The sequence below is a fragment of the Ambystoma mexicanum genome, chromosome 1q, assembly GCF_040938575.1.
Source record: "Ambystoma mexicanum isolate Mex_15411 chromosome 1q, UKY_AmexF1_1, whole genome shotgun sequence".
NCBI lineage: Eukaryota > Metazoa > Chordata > Amphibia > Caudata > Ambystomatidae > Ambystoma > Ambystoma mexicanum.
In genome coordinates, this window is record NC_090922.1 from 630,783,386 (window position 1) to 630,804,706 (window position 21,321).

At 50.8% G+C, this 21,321-nt stretch overlaps 1 non-coding gene across 1 annotated transcript; it reads right to left on the reverse strand.

Annotated features, from left to right (window-relative positions):
• Positions 1 to 1,630: 1,630 nt before the first annotated feature.
• LOC138565039 (5.8S ribosomal RNA) lies at positions 1,631 to 1,781 on the reverse strand. The gene has a single exon (XR_011300960.1). It is a non-coding gene; the product is annotated as a 5.8S ribosomal RNA (ribosomal RNA).
• Positions 1,782 to 21,321: the final 19,540 nt, after the last annotated feature.

The following is a 21,321-nucleotide window of genomic DNA, read 5'->3' on the forward strand; positions in this document are numbered from 1 at the left end:
GATTTACCACAGGGGGGTAATCACCTCATTTCGGGTCGGCGCAGTTAATTCTGCATCATCGCTGTGCCCTGGCCCCAAAGGGGAGAACCACAATAGACTTACCAGGATCTTACCAATTGCCACTTGGAACTCTTCTAGTGGTTTAAATCTGCAACCTGCAAGGAATCTGGCAGAGTGAAGATCAGACTTTTGAACTCTTACGAACGATTGGACTTTAGAGTCAATACTGGAACTCGCCAATTCCTCTACGCCAGTGAAGTAACTGGTCGTCTACGCGCCCCTGCGCTCGACGCAGGATGGAGAGCTCATCTTTCCAAATCATCAGGTGAGATTAAGAGGGGACTTCACGAGTGTTCTGTGGGCAGACAAGGAGAGTGGGAAGGCGGGTTAACGCTCAGATTACGGGAGGTTAATTCCCCTTCTCCATTGCAGAAAGATATTCGTACGAGTCCAACAAACAAAGCTAAGTGGGTCTGTCCAGTCTGTCATCTCGGCTCTACGTGTTACTCTGGTGGAAGCAACAGCGGGCCAGTCCAGATCGACGTCCCCATGGGAATCAGGTGAGCGTAACACTGCCCCCTGGGGCCTTCCCAGCCGGTCGTGGTGCACTGATACAGAGGAAATGCGCCCTGCTGGGGCTGGATGTGCCCGGGCCGCAGACCCGCAAGGGCCTCCACCATTCCAGGTGACCAACCTGCCTGCCGTGTTGAATCCTGTGGGTGGACTGCACAGACCCCACCAGTTTACCGCTCAACCGTTTCACACCTTCTTGAACTCTCTTCAACTTTCCCTTACGGTACTTGTTGGCCACCAGTCTCGCGCCCATATTTAGCCTTAGACAGAGTTTACCACACGCTTTGGGCTGCATTCCCAAGCAACCCGACTCCAAGAAGACCTGATCCCGGCGTGCAAGAGGCCGCTATCGGCCTAACACCATCCGTGTGGTGAGACTCGATCAGAAGGACTTGAGCCCCCTGAGCGATGCCGGGGAGTCGGTCTTCTGTACGCCACATTTCCCACGCCTGCTGCTGAATGGAGATTCGGCGCTGGGCTCTTCCCTTTTCACTGGCCATTACTGAGGGAATCTTGGTTAGTTCCTTTTCCTCTGCTTAGTAATATGCTTAAATTCAGCAGGTCACCACGTCTGATCTGAGGCTGTGGTCGGGGAGCACAAAGCTCAGGGCAGCTGGCCTCGGGCCCGTACGGGGGTTGCCCCAGCCCTTGGGGCAGGCGAGTGTATTCTGTCCCAATCTGTGACCGAAGCCCACATGTTCACGAGGTGTACGCTTCATGGTCATCCTGCGCCGGCAGCCGTGGGACACCAAAGACAGCCACACACAGCACGGCCAGGTGCCCCGGGGTAGGGTGAAGGTGCGCCAGGCTTTTTTAAAGCCTGCTGCCGCCCCCACCTCGACCGGGGCGCATCAGCCACCCGGCCCTCCCAAAACCAGCATGAGGTGGGGAAACTGGGGAAGCCAGGACGCGTCGGCAATGAGCTTGCGCGCCAGATCCACAGATCCAGCGACGGTGCTGATCGGAGTCTGACCTTAGAGGGATGAATGGAATGGGTTCCCTGCGACAGCCCCAGTCACGCCCCTGGGAGTGAACCCGGGGGCGATTGATGTACAAGCGACCCTCAGACAGGCGTAGTCCCAGGAAAAACCCAGGGCCACACGGTGCGTTCGACGTGTTGATCAATGTGTCCTGCAATTCACACTAATTCTCGCAGCTAGCTGCGTTCTTCATCGATGCACGAGTCGAGTGATCCACCGTGAAGAGCCACAGGCAACTTTTTTTTGTTCTAGACGTCGGCCTGACCCTGCCGGTGCAGGAGAGGTCGGGGGAGGCAGCGCTGGCTGTGGCAGGACAGCCCAGCTCCCTGTCTAGCTCGGCCGAAACCATTGTGGTTTAAAAAAAAAAATCATAATAATCCAGGTGCTCAGCCTGACCACCAGCTGCAGCAGTACAGCGCTTCCCAGGGGGATGGAGGTAGGCCGCTCCGCCACCTGCCCACATGGCCCGATCCACTCATTCTTCCCCGACCCCTTCTGCTTCCCTTTTGACAGCACAGACAGGGGGTCGGGTGGGACCACTAGAGTCTTCAAACCCCAGCCCGGCCGCATAGGTCCCAGCTCCAGGTACCTGGGCAAGAGGGAAGGTCACCCACTGTGCCAGCAGGCCTGGCCATTGCTCACCTACACATGTGGGCGGCTGGAACCTTGGCACCCACCGACAAGTGAGCCAGCTGCACTATGGCTCAGGGCTCATGCCTGGCGTGCCGGGCCAACTGTCTGCCTGGGGAGGCACCCCTCGAGAGCAGTCAGGTTTCCCTCGGCTCCCGGCTTCCCCCACTTGGGGCTTCCCTGCTGACCAGGGTGTGCCCACCAATGCCCAGCCGCTGGCAGGTCAGAGAGAGGAGTGTGCGCCCCCGGCCAGCGCAGATGCAGGCTCAGTGAGGAGAGGGGGCTAGTTGACCAGGTGCACCAGACTGCTCTGTGAGAGGTGCCCCGGGCTTTGGGTGTGCAGGTCTGGGATGCAACCGAGGTCGGGCCCACGGCTCTCCCTCCTGCTGCTCCGCTGTTAATGATCCTTCATGCCCCCACCCACAAGCAGAAACCATTCACACTCAAATGCCCCATTTCTCCTTCCAAACATGTTCCAGATTCAAATGCCACCTGCCTCCTGACCTACATGCCACCATCCCTCCATCCGAACCCACACAAAGACACCAACATCTGTCCCTCCATACCTACACCAAGATGCTCCACCCCTCAGAGCCACACCCATATGCTTCATCTCTACCTCCACACTCAGATGGCGCCATTCGCGCTCTCTCTATACCCACATCCTATTACCCCATCCCTTCGACACACACATGCTCCCACCACTCCAATTAACCAACATCCTTCTCTCCAGACAAAAATACCCCATCCCTCCATTCACACCCAGATGCCCCCTCCCTTCCCACCAGAGCGCTCCAGCCCTGACCCACATGCTCCACCATTCCCTGACATGCCCCCATCATATGCCTGTCCCTCCATTCTAGATCAACAATACCCCCTCCGATCCAGACTCCAAGATGCCCAATCCCTTCCTCAAGACCCATACCATGATGCCCCTATCCGTCCTCCGACCAATGAGCCCCAATCCCTCCCGCCAGACCCACACCAATGTGCCCCATCCCTCCCTCCAGATGCACAGCAATGTGACCTATGCCTCCCTTCATACCCACAGCAATGTCCCCATCCCTCCCTACAGACCCACACCCATGTGCACCATCCCTTCCTCTCAGAACCACACCAAGATGCCCCATCCCTCCCTCAAGACCAATGCCATAATGCCCCATCCTCCCTCCACATAGCAAGATGCCCCTTCCCCTTGCATCAGATGCCCATGTGTCGATCCTGAATCACATGCAGATAGCCCCAGCCAACCCCCTCTAAAACCACCCATCCTAGTATGCCCCCATCCGCCCAGACCCACACCAATGTGCCCCATCCCCTCCTTGCAGACCCACACCAATATGCGGCCTTCCCTCCCCAGACCAATGTCCCCATCCCTCCCATCAAACCCACACCAATGTGCCCCAAACACCTCCCTACAGTGCCACACCAAGATGCCCAGTCCAACTCCCCAACCCACACCTAGATACCCATGCCACCCTCCAGAACCACTGTGCCCCATCTCTCCCTCCAGAAACACACCCATGTGCACCATCCCTACACCCAAATCCACACCAATGTACCCCCACCACCTCCCTCCAGAGCCACACCAAGATGCCCGTCCAACTTCCCAACCCACACCTAGATGACCTATGCTACCCTCCAGACCCACCGTGCCCCATCTTTCCCTCCAGAAACACACCCATGTGCACCATCCCTCCGCCTAGATCCACACCAATGTGCCCCCACCACCTCCCTCCAGAGCCACACCAATGTGCCCCGTCCAACTTTGCAACCCACACCTAGATGACCCATGCCACCCTCCAGACCTGCTGTGTCACATCTCTCCCTCCAGAAACACACCCATGTGCCCCCACCAGCTCCCTCCAGACCCACACCAATGTGCCCCACCAGCTTACTCCAAGATGACCCATGCCACCCTCCAGACCCACTGTGCCCTATCTCTCCCTCCCGAAACGCAACCATGTGCACCATCCCTCCTCCTAGATCCACACCAATGTGCCCCCACCACCTCCCTCCAGAGCCACAGCAATGTGCCCCCACCACCTCCCTCCAGAGCCACACTAAAATGCCCCGTTCCACTTCCCAACCCACACCTAGATGAACCATTCCAGCCTCCAGACCCACTGTGCCCCATCTCTCCCTCCAGAAACACACCCATGTGCACCATCCCTCCACCCAGATCCACACCAATGTGCCCCCACCACCTCCCTCCAGAGCCACACCAAGATGCCCTGTCCAACTTCCCAACCCACACCTAGATGACCCATGCCACCCTCCAGACCCACTGTGCCCCATTTCTCCCTCCGGAAACATGCCCATGTGCCCCCACCACCTCCCTCCAGAGCCACAGCAATGTGCCCCCACCACCTCCCTCCAGAGCCACACCAAAATGCCCTGTTCCACTTCCCAACCCACACCTAGATGAACCATTCCACCCTCCAGACACACTGTGCCCCATCTCTCCCTCCAGAAACACAACCATGTGCACCATCCCGCCACCCAGATCCACACCAATGTGCCCCCACCACGTCCCTCCAGAGCCACACCAAGATGCCCTGTCCAACTTCCCAACCCACACCTAGATGACCCATGCCACTCTCCAGACCCACTGTGCCCCATTTCTCCCTCCAGAAACACGCCCATGTGCCCCATCCACCTCCCTCCAGAGCCACACCAATGTGCCCCACCACCTCCCTCCAGAGCCACACCAAGATGCCCTGTGCAACTTCCTAACCCACACCTAGATGACCCATGCTACCCACCAGACCCACTGTGCCCCATCTCTCCCTCCAGAAACACACCCATGTGCACCATCCCTCCACCAAGATCCACACCAATATGCCCCACCACCTCCTGCCAGAGCCACACCAATGTGCCCCCACCACCTCCCTCCAGAGCCACACCAAAATGCCCCATCCCACTTCCTAACCCATACCTAGATGACCCTTGCTACCCTCCAGACCCACCGTGCCCCATCTCTCCCTCCAGAAACACACCCATGTGCACCATCCCACCGCCAAGATCCACACCAATATGCCCCACCACCTCCTGCCAGAGCCACACCAATGTGCCCCCACCACCTCCCTCCAGAGCCACACCAAAATGCCCCGTCCCACTTCCTAACCCATACCTAGATGACCCTTGCTACCCACCAGACACAATCTGCCCCACCACCTCCTGCCAGAGCCACACCAATGTGTCCCCACCACCTCCCTCGAGAGCCACACCAAAATGCCCCGTCCCACTTCCCAACACACACCTAGATGACCCATGCCACCCTCCAAACACACTGTGCCCCATCTCTCCCTCGAGAAACACACCCATGTGCACCATCCCTCCCCCCAGATCCACACCAATGTGCCCCCACCACCTCCCTACAGAGCCACACCAAGATGACCTGTCCAACTTCCCAACCCACACCTAGATGACCCATGCCACCCTCCAGACCCACTGTGCCCCATCCACCTCCCTCCAGAGACACATCAATGCACCCCACCACCTCCCTCCAGAGCCACACCAATGTGCCCCCACCACCTCCCTCCAGAGCCACACCAATGTGCCCCCACCACCTTCCTCCAGAGCCACACCAAGATGCCCCGTTCCACTTCCCAACCCACACCTAGATGATCCATGCCACCCTCCAGACCCACTGTGCCACATCTCTCCCTCCAGAAACACAAACATGTCCTCCATCCCTCCCCAGACCCACACCAATGCACCCCAACCCACACCACTGTCCCTATCCCTCACCCAGACCCACACCACTATTTCCTATCCATCCCTCCAGACCCACACCAATATGCCCCCTTTCTCCAGAGCCACACAAATGTGCCCCATCCCACCAGACCTACACCAGCATGCCCCTATCCAACCATTCAGACCCCAGCAAGATGCCCAATCCCTCCCTCTAGTCCAATACCTTAATGCCTGATCCTTCCTCCAAATAGCAAGATGCCCCTTCCCCCTTGCAACAGATGCATGTGTGCCATCCCGAATCACACGCAGATAGCCCCAGCCAACCCCCTCTAAAACCACGCATCCTAATAATCACACCCTCATAAAACATTAAATCACTCTATTAGCCCCCGTTGATCAGTTAAACACAACCATACACTGTCTCCCTGTTCCTTTTCTTAGTCCTCCATACCTTTCATGTTGAATAGCTGAGCATGATTTTTAAAGTAAATGTAATTTCCTGCTCCCCCGTCTAAATCGGGTGTCTTGCAGGAACATTCAGGGTATCCGGAAGAAAATTCCAATTGTATTTACAGCCAGCCAAGAGCACACGGGTTGCTGCTGTTCCTGCTGCTCAGGACGCTCCAGGGCCTCCTAGAAACGTTCCCGGTGTTGAAATGCCCACCCCAAACGCTGCAAGCCAAAGGCTGGCAGGGTCCGGTTGCACTTGCACCGGCGGCAGCCAGAGCGTTCAGAAATGCCGCTCAGCCCCGGCCCCGCTCACTGAACGTGCTCCGGATGCCGGAACCGCTTCACTGATCCGGCCGGAATCACACTAATGACATCAGAGGTCACGTGAGGAAGAGGGGGCGGGCTGTTGCTATGGTCCTTTTCTCGGAATGGGAACTAGTTGCTACCAGAAGGCAAGGCGTTGTGGAGCGATTCCTTTGTTGCAAAGAACCCTTCGTATAGTTGGTTATTTGGTTTCTGGTAAGTCTTAAAGTTATCTCTTGTTGATTGTTACTTTAATGCAGAGCAGCAATATTGGGAAGGGGTATTTCTGTGTATTTTGGTGGTTTGTAATGTGCATCGGGTGAGGTTTACTTAAAGTACAGGCGGATTCAGTTTTGTTTTTTTCGTTATTTCAGTGTTTTTTGAGGATATGTAATGTGAATCAAAGGGGTGAGGCAATATTGGGGAGGGGGTATTTCTGCATTTTTGGGGGTTTGTAATGTGCATCGGTTGAGATTTACTTAAAGTACAGGTGGATTCAGTTCATTTGGGCTTTTCTCATGCAGATGTGATTTGCTCGTGGGAGATGTGTTTTATGGAGTGGGCCTGGGCACAGTGCGTTCCTCCCGTCACAATGGGACTTCCACTGTCCCTATGAGACCCGCTAGCATTGTTTGTTTTAAAGTTTGCCGATAGTTTCTGAAATGCCTTTAAGGCATAACGACTTGTTTGTTAGGTCGTTGTGACGTTTTTCATGTGGGACGTCTATGTGCTTAGGAAGAGGATTACGGAGGAAGGAGTGGTCCACGCCGTGCACGGGCAGGTATTTATTTTTTATTGAGCATTTATAATGCGCTTATTCATCTCGGCAAAGCGCCTGGTATATTTGATATTTTTATTTACATCGAGCTCATACACATGTGTTTCAGAGCGCAGCAAGGGAGGGGAACAGGGAGAACAAAACACTGATGGGTTTGTTTTTCCTATTTTGATTTTAGTTGCAACAACGGCAGATCTTTGTGTGTCTTCTTGTTGTATCCGCCTTGCGTCCCGCTACGCGGTGATGAAAGGTGTCTAAATAAAAGCCCCGCCCTCGCGGAGAGGACGCAGTTCCAGGGCAGAGAAACCAACGACGTGTGTGCATGTGTTATTAGCTCCCGCTGGAGCTGCGCCACTGAGGCCTACCTCCGCGGCCTCACACTCCCTGTCCCCCGGCCGCCGCAGCGCCGGGACAGGGCATAACACTGGCGACGAGGACGCGAGACCCGAGGCACGTGCACGATGCACCGTCAGCTGCTTTGCTGCAGTAGCGACACCCATCATTTTTGGAAACCTGGTGGGGGGGCACACAAAACCCCACCCAAAAAAAAACATTTTTTTTTCCTTTAATTTTTCCATGCGCTCGTTTCGCTGAGCGAAGGTGCCACCTCCACTTCATGGCCATAGGGAACCACAAATTTGACCACTGACGCCTGAAGGGTCAGGAGAAACACGCGGCACGACGCTGGAAGGCCCCACACGTGGCAAGTACGGATGATTGTATCAACCAGGCATTTTCAAGCACCTGTGAAAGGGAGGCAGACTCATCCACGCCTGGCACATTGAATTTACATGCAAAGAAGACGACAGACCCCTGCAGCTACGCTTCAAGGCGAGACAGAGGACCCTCCAAGGGGAAAGTAAGGCCCTGCCATGGCAACCGGCACATCCACCCCCAGGCCCGGCACGCCAGCCAGACTTGCTGCAAATTTATCGGTATCCACACCGCAAGCCCGCCCACAAGGTAGCTCCTCCATAATGATACAGCCATTTGACCCATTCACTGATCTATCATCAGTTGGCCCCCGTTGGCAACTTTGGATCCAAAAATTTGAAATGGCAATGGAATGTAAGGATATCACTACCGCCAGGAAAATGAGATCGCACCTGTTGCTAAATGTTGGGGATGAAGTGCTATGCATTTTCAACTCGCTAACCATCGATGATGGCCCGGACATCTACCAACAAGCAAAGGATGCTTTGACGGCCCATTTTCTCCCACAACTAAATCCTGATTACGAAACATTTATATTCTGTACCACCATTCAAGCAGAAGAGGAGACCTTGGATGCATACCACACCCGACTCAGAAAACTGGCAATATCTTGCGAGTTCACGGACACTGAGAAAGAAATTCGGAGACAGCTCATCAATAGCATTCTATCAGAGAAACTGAGAAGGATGGTACTGAGTGAAAAGGGTATTTCATTAACACGCATTCTTGAATTGGGTCGGCAGAGAGAGCTAGCACACGCCAGGGCAGCTCACATGGGCACTACACTCCAGAAACTACAACCTGCCCTCACGACAGCCATGGTAGCCCAAGTCACAAATCGACAATCAACGAGGGATGATACGGCCGGAAACTACACGCATGCAAGATGGCAGCCACGCATCCCGGGGCCCATGGAATGTGGATGGTGTGGTGGACCGCGACATGGACGGCGGAACTGCCCGGCACAAGGGACTACATGCGGCGCATGTGGCAGGAAGGACCACTATGCCAAAGTGTGCCGGTCGTCAGGTGCCCATCAACAAACACCACAAACTGCCCAAGAGAAGAGTTGGGGCAAGAAAAAGAAGCAGGCTAGTGCCCGACGAGTGGAGACAACAAATTCATCAACTGAGGAAGAAGGGGATGACCCGACCGGAGCCCCACAGGAGTCTGTCAAGGAACAGTGGAAAAGAGGGAGAAAAGTCTACCTGGTGTCAGCCCTTAATCATGGACATGCCACGCCAAGGAAAGGTCTCAGGAGACGCAAATGCCAGGTCACAATCCAGAACCAGGAAATTTGGATGACCATAGACACGGGGGCATCCGTGAATGTCATGCCCATAAGCACATTCCAGATGTTGCAGCCACAACCGAACCTGAATGAAACGGACACTTTACTGTTTGCATATGGGTTCAAGAAACACTTACCTGTGGTCGGCAGGTTCCGCACCACCCTCAGCCACAGCGAAACCAGTTTACTGTCAAAGATTTATGTGGTAAACGCGGGCATCGAATGCCTCCTAAGTGGGGATGCGGCAGAAGACTTGGGGCTGGTGAACTTCATCTGCGAAGTAAAGGACTCACAAGAAGTTGAGAGGCTCCTAGGAAATTATACCAACCTACTGAAAGGGATAGGATGTTTAAAAGGAAAGTCGATCAGACTCCACATTGACGAGTCGGTCCAGCCAAAAGCCGTAAGACACAGGAGGACCCTATTCCACATGCGAGAACAGGTGGAAAAAGAGCTCAGAGCACTGGAGAAGACTGGTATAATATTATAAGTAACAGGACCCACACCAATGGTTGTCACAAAAAAACCAAAATAGCCTGGCAAAGTTCAAATCTGCATAGACATGCGTCTACCTAACTCCGCCATCAAGCGGGAACGCCATATTACGCCGACACTAGATGAAATTGTGGCCGACCTCACGGGTCGAAGATATTTTCTAAAGTGGACCTAAAGACAGGCTATCATCAGCTGAAGTTACACAGGGAATCCCGGTGCATAACCACTTTTTTGACACACATTGGCTTGAGAAGATACAAGCGCCTGAGTTTTGGGATCTCCTCAGCTGCTGAGGGGTTTCAACAGACGATTCAAAAGGTCATCTGGCGCATACCAGGTGTCCTAAACGTGAGTGACGACATCCTGATTCATGCCAACGACAGAGAAGAACACATGAAGAGGCTTCACATGCTCCTTGGCAGACTAGAAGGGGCAGGATTAACCATTCACAAAGAGAAATGCGAATTCCTCAAAACCCGAGAAAGCGTTTTTTGGTTACACATTCAGCAGTACCGGCATTTCACCGGACCCTCAGAAGGTCGCAGACATCCAAGCCGCTAGCCCACCCACCCCGCCGACCGAAGTGCGCAGTTTCTTGGGGATGGCCACGTACTGTGGGAGATTCATCCGAAATTTGGCCACACTGTCGGAACCCCTTCGAGAACTTACCAAGGTTAACACAAAGTGGGAATGGGGGCAGGTTTGCCAGGAAGCTTTTGAAAACATCAAAGAGTCACTGTCAACAGACACCACAATGGCTTACTATGATACCATGCTCCCAACGGAACTATGGGCCTCATTACACGGTAGGCGGTAACGGTTTACCGGTACCGGTAAGGGCACCGGTACCTGTAAACCCTTACCGCCTTACTACGAGTTCCCTTTGCGGGACCCGACCTTAACGACTGGTTTTACCAGCCGTTAAAGTAGGGTGCCGCAAAGGGACCTTGGTGCTAATTACGGTACCGCAAATTGCGGTACCGTAATTAGCGCCTTCCCCATTCCCATTATGCTCTATGGGGGCCAAAATGGGAATGGGGAAGTGCCTTGGTGAATGGGGAATTACCGCCCCGCTCACCTTGGAGTAGGGCGGTAATTCCGCCATCCACCAAGGCGGACACGGTAAAATACCGGCGGAAACCATGGCGCTAATAGCACCATGGTTACCGCCTACCGTGTAATGAGGCCCTATATGTGGACGCCAGCCCCGTAGGCCTAGGGGTGATCCTTGCGCAGGTGACAAAAGAGGGGGAGCAAAGGCCAATTGCATATGCGTCCAGAGGTCTCACGCTGGCAGAGCAATGGTATTCCCACATTGAGAAGGAGGCGATAGCCGTACTATGGGGGTGTCGCCATTTCCATCCGCTACTGCCCATATTCATGGGCACATCCTTCCACCCGCCGGCCAGAATTGCTAAATGGTTATTACACCTCCAACAATACAACTTTGATTTGGCCTATCGGCCAGGAAGCGGAAACCCTGCAGATTTTCTCTCAAGGCACCCTCGAGCGGCGACTCAACAAGAAATTCAGGTAGCGGAAGAGACAGAGGAACATATCTGCCAGGTGGTGCACACCATGAGACCAAAGGCTGCTAGCATCGAAGAGATTGCAGAAGAAACACAAAATGACCCGTGCTGCAACCTGACAAAGGACACCATTATTTCAGGGGACTGGAAGTCATTCATGAAGAACACCCACAACAGGACAACAGAAGCAAAGGCGTTCCTCACAGGGATGTTCGTCCATCACGGAACAGGGGCTATTACTCAGGGGAAATCGAATCATCATCCCACCAAGCCTCCAAAACAGAATAGTGGTATTAGCACATGAGGGCCACTAAGGCATGGCAAGGACAAAAGCTTGCATCCAGCATCGAGTGTGGTTCCTGCAGATAGACGATAAAGTCGAGAGACTGATCAACACCTGTCTACCATGCCAAATAACCGGAGCTCCACCTGACCCAGAGCCGATTCAATCGGCGGTGCGAGGACTTGGCAGATGGGACGCAATAAGCATCGATTTTTGCAAGCTGACAGAAGGCCTCTACCTCTTAGTGGCTATTGACGACCACTCCCGATACTCCGAAGTCGAGATTGTGAACTCCACGGCAGCGGAGGTAGTTATCCCTGACATTGAAAAAATGTTTGCGACACATGGACTGCCCACAAGAATCAAGAGTGATAATGGCTCACCATTCCAAGGGGAGGAGTTCAAGCAATACCTACAAGAACTAAACATACGTTACCACCACATTATGCCAAGGCGGCCACAGGCAAATGGGGACGTGGAACGATTTATGAGGACACTCAGCCTCAGGACCTTGTTATCAAGAGCAAATGCCAGTCCTTGGCAAGTTGACCTATATCGATTCTTACGAAACTATAGGGTTACACCTCATACCACGACTGGCATCCCGCCGGCAGACCTACGGTTTGGCACAGTCATAATGTCGTCCATACAGCACCACCCCAGCAGAAGCCCGGACAGGATTGACAATGAGCGAACAGAAGAAAGGAGAACGGGAGCCAATGCTCACATGAGTGCCAAGAGAAGAGCGAAACAATCCAACCACCGGGTGGGTGACCAGGTGATCATGCATCGGAACCCGACAAAATCCAAGTTGGACTCTCGCTATGAAGCCTCCCCATGGACCATCAGTAAGAGACAAAGAACCATGATAACCGTACAAAGAGGTCACCAACAAGTGGCACGTAATGCGTCGTGGTTCAAGGCCGTGCCAAGAAACCTATGGACCGACGGGGACTGTCCCCAAGAAGACGACGACCACCTGCCGAGTGAGGGAGAACCTGAGCACCTGCCTGGCAGAGATGAAGCAAATGACAGAACGTGGGAGCTGTGGAATGAACCAGAAATGGGTGAGCCGGACACTCAAGGTGAGACACCCAAAGAGACAGTGGGGCCCAGTTCCAGGGGTGGGGGATATGGTTTGAGAAGCGCCACCAAGCCGCCAGCTCGGCTCAAAGACTATGTCTGGTAATCAGCCCCACAAGGACTTTTAATAAGGGGAGGCTCCCTGTGTGTAGTTCAAGTATTTGCAAATGTATGTGACATGTTTTGTTAATTTGATTTAAGTTAAAATAAAGGAGGAATGTTGTATCCGCCTTGCATCCCGCTACGCGGTGACGCAAGGCGTCTAAATAAAAGCCCCGCCGCCGCGGAGAGGAGACAGTTCCGGGGCAGAGGAACCAACGACGTGTGTGCATGCGTTATTAGCTCCCACTGGAACTGCGCGACTGAGGCCTACCTCTGCGGCCTCACACTCCCTGTCCCTCAGCCGCCGCAGCACCGGGACAGGGCATAACACTTCTTGGCTGGTATCCTCATCCCCGGCTCCACCCACCCCCAAACAGAAGTGGTTTATGGCCGTGCCGCACACGCCGAGGGAATTTCATGGCAGATTCGGCTGCCGCCATCTACCACCTTATCCAGTGGTGGAAATGAGAACAATTTGTTTGGGGGGGGGGTTCCCACAAGGGCCGGAGTGAGGGCAGAGGTGAAGGGGGCGTTGCTCAAAGAGGCGAGGTTTGGGGCGGAGCTGGCAGTTGACCTCCGATCAAAGGAAATGTCTAAAATAATATTTTTAAACGGCGCAATTTTTTTCATGCTGCTTCTTTTCCAAACTATATATCAATTCCACTTCCATAGCACTGGTGATGTTACTTCACTATGTTAATAATAGTTTTGACCAGTGTTGCTGAGTAAATATTCTTTAAAATGCACAATTTGCATCACATTTTATAAACCTTCCCCCCATCCTTGGGTACTATTCAAACAGGGTTAGAAAAGGAATGAATTGCCATTTACAACTGTGGGCCACTTTTGAAAGAATCGTTAAGAGCAATTACTCTAGCTAATGGTGAAAGAGCAGATAGTCTGTGGGGAAACCATGTTTTATTTTTTTATTTGATTTAATTGTGTGAACAATTTTTTTTACAAAAAGAAGCAATTCAAGTTCTCCAGTACATTTGCTTTGTTATGAAGTTCATTAGCTATGTAGTCGCGTCTTTACTCTCTCATCAGCTTAGACGAACAAGTGAATATTTCTTTATCGGTCAGATCCTTTTTGTCACTTATGCGACCAGGCCAATAATTTTGAAGAAACCCACCACTGCGATTACCCAGTTCGTCTTTTCACCGCTTATTAAGCGGGCCCACCATTCCTGTTCATCATAAACATATACTTTTTTAAGCAGGTGGCCTAGCCATGTGGATCTTTCTTTTGAGAGGCCTGTACAGGATAGGAGATGCCTTCTTGTCTCGATTTGATTATCTTGGTTGCAGAAGCGGTATTTGTTTGAGTCCACCTGTCGCCTGCTCGCTAAGATCTCATTTGTGCTGATTAAGTTCAGGTGAATTCTCATGAAACTTGCTCCTAGAGCTTTGTCTGGGATTTTCACGAGGTATGGTATAATCTTGTTCACTTTTTTTGGATAATATGGCAGATCCTTTATCAGGCTGCATTCAGAGTCTCTATCCAATCAATTTCTAGGATCTTTTTATTGACTTTCCCTGGATTGGCGAGGAGGTCCCTCTTTTTTTTAAATTTATTTATTTATTTATTTATTTTTCCAATAAGCTCCTGTTCTTTGATCTCCATTTTGCGAGCATTTGGTTTTCATCGTTCATCATTGCTCTGTTCATTATCTCCAGAATTGATTTCGCAGCCAGTTGAATGATCTTCCTGTATAGCATCAGACCCCTTCTTTCGACGGTGCTTTCATGGAGGGCAAACTCAGTTCATGTCGAATCAACACCATAGGAGTCGACTGTGGCAATCACAGCACTTGGCGCCAAAAGAGTTCCTCCAGCTTAATTCATATGGAGTCTGGAAGTGATGGCATTGCTTCAGCTCCAAAAACTATAGTTGGGATCACCTTTGATCTAAAGAATTTCAGGATTGGCATTAATGAGAAACGTCCAAACTTTCTGATCATGATTTTTGTTTGGACTATTAAGGTTCTCATCTTTGCTCGTAGATGGTCTTGCATTGGTGTTTCAGCTCTACTGTTGTTCAGTATTATCCCCAAGTATTTGAAACTGGTGAAATTTTCCAGCATGTTAGCCCCCGTGAGACTGTGGTGTGTTTTTTTTCTTTGTGTGTTTTTCGTAAACATTACCTTCTTTTTTTGTTTCATTGAGTTCCAAGTTGTTGTTTCTCAGGTAGACCTTCAAGTTATCCATCTGTCTTTGTAACCCGACAGGGGTTTGGTCAAGCAGTATTATGTCGTCCGCATAGATGATTCTTGGGATTTTTGTATTTCCCAATGACGGAGGGAAGGCTCAAATTAATTCCTGGGAGTCCCTATAGTCAGCGATGTAAGAGTTGCATAAAGCTGTCGCTAGAGGGCATCCTTGCTTCACCCCACGCGCTGTTACGATCTTATCTAATAACAGGCCAGCTTTGTTTAGCAATACTCTCATTGAGGTCTGTGAGTACAAGCCTGGATAGGCTGTAAAATTGAGCTCGGGCACCTTCGATGGATCCGTTTTTGCCACAAGATTTCTCTAATCACCCTGTCGAAAGCTTGCACCAAGTCCACGAAGATTAGACCTAATCGTGTTTTGGCTTGAAGTGCTTTTGTCTTCAGAACACTTAGAAGAATATTTGCTGAAGTTCCCAGTCCACGAACGAAGCCCGCCTCTAGTGAATCATAACTACCGGAGGCAAAGGTCCACTCTTGGAAGCCCTCCAGAGCTAAGGAACCAAACATTTTGCCGAAGGTATCCAGTAGAGCGATTGGGCGATATTGCCTTGGATCATTCTTGTCTCCTTTTTTTCTTTTAAAGATTGGCACTACAATGGCATTTTTCCATGTTGAGGGAATTGCACTGCAGTCTACGCAGTGCTGGAATATCTCGCTTATCAGGGATGCCCAGGCTTCCGGGTGCTGTTTCAGGTTATAATTAGTTAACCCATCTGGGCCCAGTACTCAAGATAATTTTCTGATCTTGTCTTCTTGTCACTGGCGATGTTCCAGTGCACTTTAACAGATGGCATGTCAAGGGGGCATTTGTTTCCCAATGATTTATATAATTCCTTGTGTGAAATCCAAGCTTGTTCAGCCACGTTGTTATCAAGTGTTGTTGATTCATTTGCGCCTGGCTCAATCAGGGTCCAGAAGACCCTGGAGTGTTTGCCACTCAAAATGCGCAGCATTGCTTCCGAGTCTGCTTGGTATAAATGTACTCTTTGCTGCCGTATCCAGGCTTTGTAGTTTTTTTTTCCTCCTCTTTTGCTTTAGTTATTAATAATGGATTTTCTGTTTTTTTTTCACCAAGCGTTTGCTTTGTTTTACCATTCGCCTTTTAGGTACTAACAGTTTGTTGTACATGTGGAGCTTTGGTTTTAAGGTGTCAGAGCTCTGCAGTTTGATAACTTTGTGTACTTTGAGGAAGGGCTGATGGCCAAGAACTTTATGCCTCTTTTTCCCCACTGTTCCTTTGCTTGGCGATAGTCTGATGTCAAGGAGACAAATTCTTTTTCTTTTAGTCTAAGGTGTGTATTCGCCTTACAAGGTTCCAGGTTATTAAACATACTTTTCCCTGTTCAGGTGTGTGACTTTCCAGTGGGTTGCTAGGTTATGGTCGCTGTTTAAGGTTCTCATGACTTCAAAGTCTTCAATTTGCTCGAGCAATTTTCTTGCGACACATGTGTGATCTATCATGAGACCCACTCCTTTTACTTCCCATGTCGGTACTGATGGTATTTGGTTGTTTTTTATTTTGTGGAGGTTATGCAGATCGTATGCATCCATTAGCAGATTCCATTTTCTGCCCTAAAATATAAATGCACTCTCGAATGAAGATGTGCCTCCTTTGCCCCCTCTGTTACGCACACTGCATTTAAGTCACCCAAAATTATTGTGTGATCGATTTTTGTGGGTGGCGTTGGCTTCTTCAAGGGCGTCTTCTATGGCGTGTAAGTATTTGTTGGCATCAGTTCTGGCCGGGTTCCAGTAAGTGTTGATTAGGAGAATCTTTTCAAATTTAGTTGGATCTTCTTGGGGCTCTTGTCTATTCCACAAAACTAAGACTGCTTGAATTAGTTCTGTGGCTTGAAGGGTAGAATCTAGCGTTAACCCGCTTCCTGCTCTTATTGCGGTTAGGCGCCTGGAAATGGGCCTACCAGCCTCCCCCTTAATTGCTGGTGAGAGTTCCAGGTCATATCCATTGAGGTAAGGCTTTGTAGTTAACCATGTCTCTTGGAGACAGACAATATCAGTCGCCCAGGTTAACATCCGAGATTGTAGTTAAATGTCCGAAACCTCGGGTATTCCATGAGCACATTGAGTTTTTCCTTGGTGCAACTCTTCTTCTGACTTCCCCTAGGTCAAGCCCCGAAACCTCCCTGCATTTCGATGTTAGTGGCTAGAAGAATTTATAGTTTTTCTGGACTTTTGATGTCCAAATGCTCTGCTTTGGGGGCGGTTGTTGCTCATTTTCCTCTCTACGCCTGTGCTAGGGGTTTCTCGGAATCTCATGCTCTTTGTTTGCCACTTTCTTGTCTTTGTTTCTCCCGAAGGCAGGGCCTCGTGGGAATCACTTTTTAGCTTTTTCAGAGAATCTGCTGTCTCGCCTTGTTGGCGAAGATTCATCCGTTCATATGATGGACGGCGTTCACAATTTCGAAGATACCCCCTCCGGCTGTGGTTAGGCATCCTTATGTAGGTTCTTGTGCATCTATAGTCTATGTCCTTCAGTTTTGTATTACTTGGGCTTTCTTGGTGAGCTTTTCTGTCCATGTATCTTTCTCTCTCTTGATTCATATTAAACTTTTGTCTCTATGGTTCCTGAATCTCCTTAATTTCATAACCCATCCTTTTTGAAGTCCCCTATAGAGTTTCTGAAGAGGCTCCTTACGTTAGTTGCTTCAATATGGAGATAGGAACACTCTTTATGATCTTCCTCCCTTGGTTCAACAATCAGGATGTCTCCTGAGTGGTCTTTTCAGGCTTGCAGTTTGTTCGCAAAGTTGTATAACCTTCCTTCGGTTGAGTACTACATTATTTGTTCTGTTGGAGATCCATTCAAGTCTAGAGACACTCTTTTTTGAGGGTCGGCTTTGGTTTTCGCAGCATCCTGATGCACTACCCCATAACCTGTTCCCTTTGTGCTTTCTTTATTCTCTCTAAATACCATCATATCCTTCGCTATTCCTAGACCATTTTGTCCAAAGATCCCGTAGGATTCCTTAGGCCCTACGTTTGAATCCTGCAATGGTTTTCGCAAAGGATTTTGCCGGGGTAATGGCTCAAAGCCCTAGATCTCTTGCAATGGCCCCATTCTCCCTTGGTTTTTTTTGTGCAGGTTCCATCTCTTGTGACTTCAGATCTGGGATAATGTCATGATGCCTACCCCCGGAGCACCAGGCCAGGCCCAGCACCCCCGGGAGCAGGCATCACGCCCCCGGGTAAAAGTCCAGCGGCCCTTTATAGGGGCTCTTTGGACTCTGTCCTGGCGCCGTTGGCGCCAGGCTCATGGTGGACATCAGTCCTGGCGCCATAGGCGCCAGGCTCATAAGGGGAAGTTTTTGGTGCACTTAACTGAACCAGACCATGCTGCACACTCACCTGATGCAGACCATGCTGCATGAAGAACCAAGCCAAATGAGGCTTAGGAGGGACTATTTTTCTGAAGGAACTATTTTGTTACTTGGGTGGGGCTGTGGAAGAATACTCACCTGGAACTTCTTCCAAGGCTATTTAAGCCACGCCCGGACAGCCACACGTGCTTCGCGTTGTTCTGCATCCCAGCAGCTGAACGCTCACCGTGTCTGCTCCTGCACCTGGACTCCAGCCACGCCCGCCTCGAACCTGGAACACCTGTAAGGGAATAAGAGAAGAGAAAGGTGAAAACCAAGAACTTATTCAACCTTCTTACCTGCATCCGGAATCTTCACGCCAGCATTCCTGAAGGAAGACTTCCATTTAAAAGCACCGCGTTGCTCGCTGCAGCGCCGCGCTTCACTCACCTGTTCCCGAGACGCCGCCCGGCTCCATCGCTGCTCTCAGCACCGGTCGCCACATCTCTGCACCTAGGGGAGAGAAGAAGAGACAAAAGGTGAGCAAGGGAACACAAGAGGAAAGCCGAATTTTCAGCCATATTACTTACCGGCTTTTCTTGGTGAACCATTCCACATCTCGGGTCGGCGCCGCATCTTTGGCAGGTACCGCACCCCGGCCCCTAAGGGGAAAGGACAAAAGACATTACTGGGGAATTATAAAGACATTTAAAGGGGTCGCCCTCATCACTAACTCACCTGATTTTACCACCGGCAATTTAACCCCTCAATGCATCGCCTTCGTTCTGCACCTGAAATAAAGGACAGAAAAAACAACATAAAAGGAGGCTCACACTTGAATTTTTGCATCTTTATACTTACGGCGTATCGCTCAGAAATGTCAAGTGGATTTGCCAGCGCCATTCTGAAAACCAGTGAAGTAACTGGACGAACGCGCGCCCCTGCACCAGAAGCAGGATGGAGAGTTCATCCTTCCAAACCATAAGGTGAGCTTAAACCGGGGGTTTTGGAGGAAGTCAGAGAAGAACGAACGGGGAAAGGGGGGAGCAAGCACACTATTCAGCAGACAGTTAATCCCCTTTCTCATCTGCAGAAGGATATTCCTATGGGCCAGACAAGCAAGATTTGGGGATCCTGTTCAATCGGTGGTCCGAATTCTGCGCATCACGCTTGAAGAGGCCGCAGCAACCCAGACCAGACCAGCGCCTCCGTGGGAGCCAGGTGAGCGTTACAGATAATGCCTTCCGATATGTAAGCTGCTCTACCCTTGGCTTGGGTTAGTGCCAGTACTTCCTTTTGGGTGCCGGCTGATGTGGCCACTTCAGAACTCTTTTCAGAGGAATCTCGTACTGGTGTTTGAGTTGAACTTGTTGCTGTAACTAGTTCTGAGTGTCTGGTGTTCTCCTGATTTTTGGCTTCAATATAACCCTCCAGATGGGTTAGTTTTGAATGCATGGATGACATTGTTGCTGAGTTGACTTTAAGGGCTTCATTCATAGTCTCGTATAGTTTACAAAAAGGGGCTAGCGCAATTGTGACCGTTGACATAATGGACATCAAGTCGACTTTTTTGGAAGGGGTATCTCGTGAAACTGGAGTTGAAATTTCGCTGAGCCGTCTCCTCGGGGGAGTCATCTCCAAGGTCAACCCATGCTGAAGGGTTAATTCAAGTTTTTTTCTTCATTTTTTTTTTTAATGGGGATCTAGCTTTCTGTGATTCTTCTTTTTCAGCCACGTGTGGAGATGCCATCCTGTTTTGAGTCCCCTCATTTATCAGTGTCATTCCAAGCTCTTGCCTTGGAAGGCTACTTTCGTTAGACGATGCAGGTATTGTCTGGTTGACTTTTCTCTAAGCCAACCTCGGTCCGCTGGGCCAGATTTTTAGGCCTTAGACAGGCGGCCGTTTATTTTGACGATGGGGGATCCGTTGTTGCGGCCGTTTCGTTTGTCATCTCTGGAATACGGTTCTGTAGAATGTCCTCACTTAATTGGCCATCGGACCGTCCTTTTTCTTGCCTGATATAATGCCGTTTTATCAATGTTGGCGTTTTGGGTAGGTCCTCCCCGGCCCTTAGCGCTTGTTTTCTGTTGTTACAACGGGCCTGTAGGGGAAGCTTGTCTGCTGAGCTTACTTGTAATATAGCCCGGGCACTGACGCCTGCTGACGTGACAGGCTTCCGACCCAGCCAGCATTTTGGCGTCTGTCAGTTCAACAGGAGGCCGCTCCACCATTGATTTTTGTTGCAAAAAAATGTTTCAATGTGTTAGTTAGCACAAATTTTTGCTGTAGAGAGAGAAGACGAGGCTTCGTTTTTAACGCTTTTCGGCGCAAACACGTGTGTACTCTGGGTCTCTAAGTCTTTTCTTCTGATTTGTAGCCCTTGTAGCCCACTGTAAGAATTTGCCCTCTCCCCAACCCTGGCTGTTTTTTTTTTTTGTTTTCAGCACTTTGGCCGGGCGGGCTTTATCCCTCAGGGGCCGTCTTCTCTCGGCAAGCATCTTCGGTAGGGAGGATTGAGGTAGTGGGTTGCATAGATCTTACATTTTTGGGCTTTTTGCCTTCTTAGGCGTTCGCGAGATCTCCAAGCCTACTTCCCGGGATTGTGTGGTCCTTTGTCTTCAGATGTTAATTGGGCTAATGAGTTTCCTTCTTCCACGTTATCCGCACAACACCCCATGCATTATTCCTTTTCAGCGTATCTAGAGGAGTTGTTAAATCCTCTCTGACCACAATATCGTGGACTTCAATATTTACTTTCATGTTCGTTTCCTTAACCGCAAGCGAGCAGCAGGTTGGAGGGGCTGGGGGAGAGCTGCCTCCTGACCTTGGAGCATCGGCCGTGGGCTTACCTATCTCCAGCTT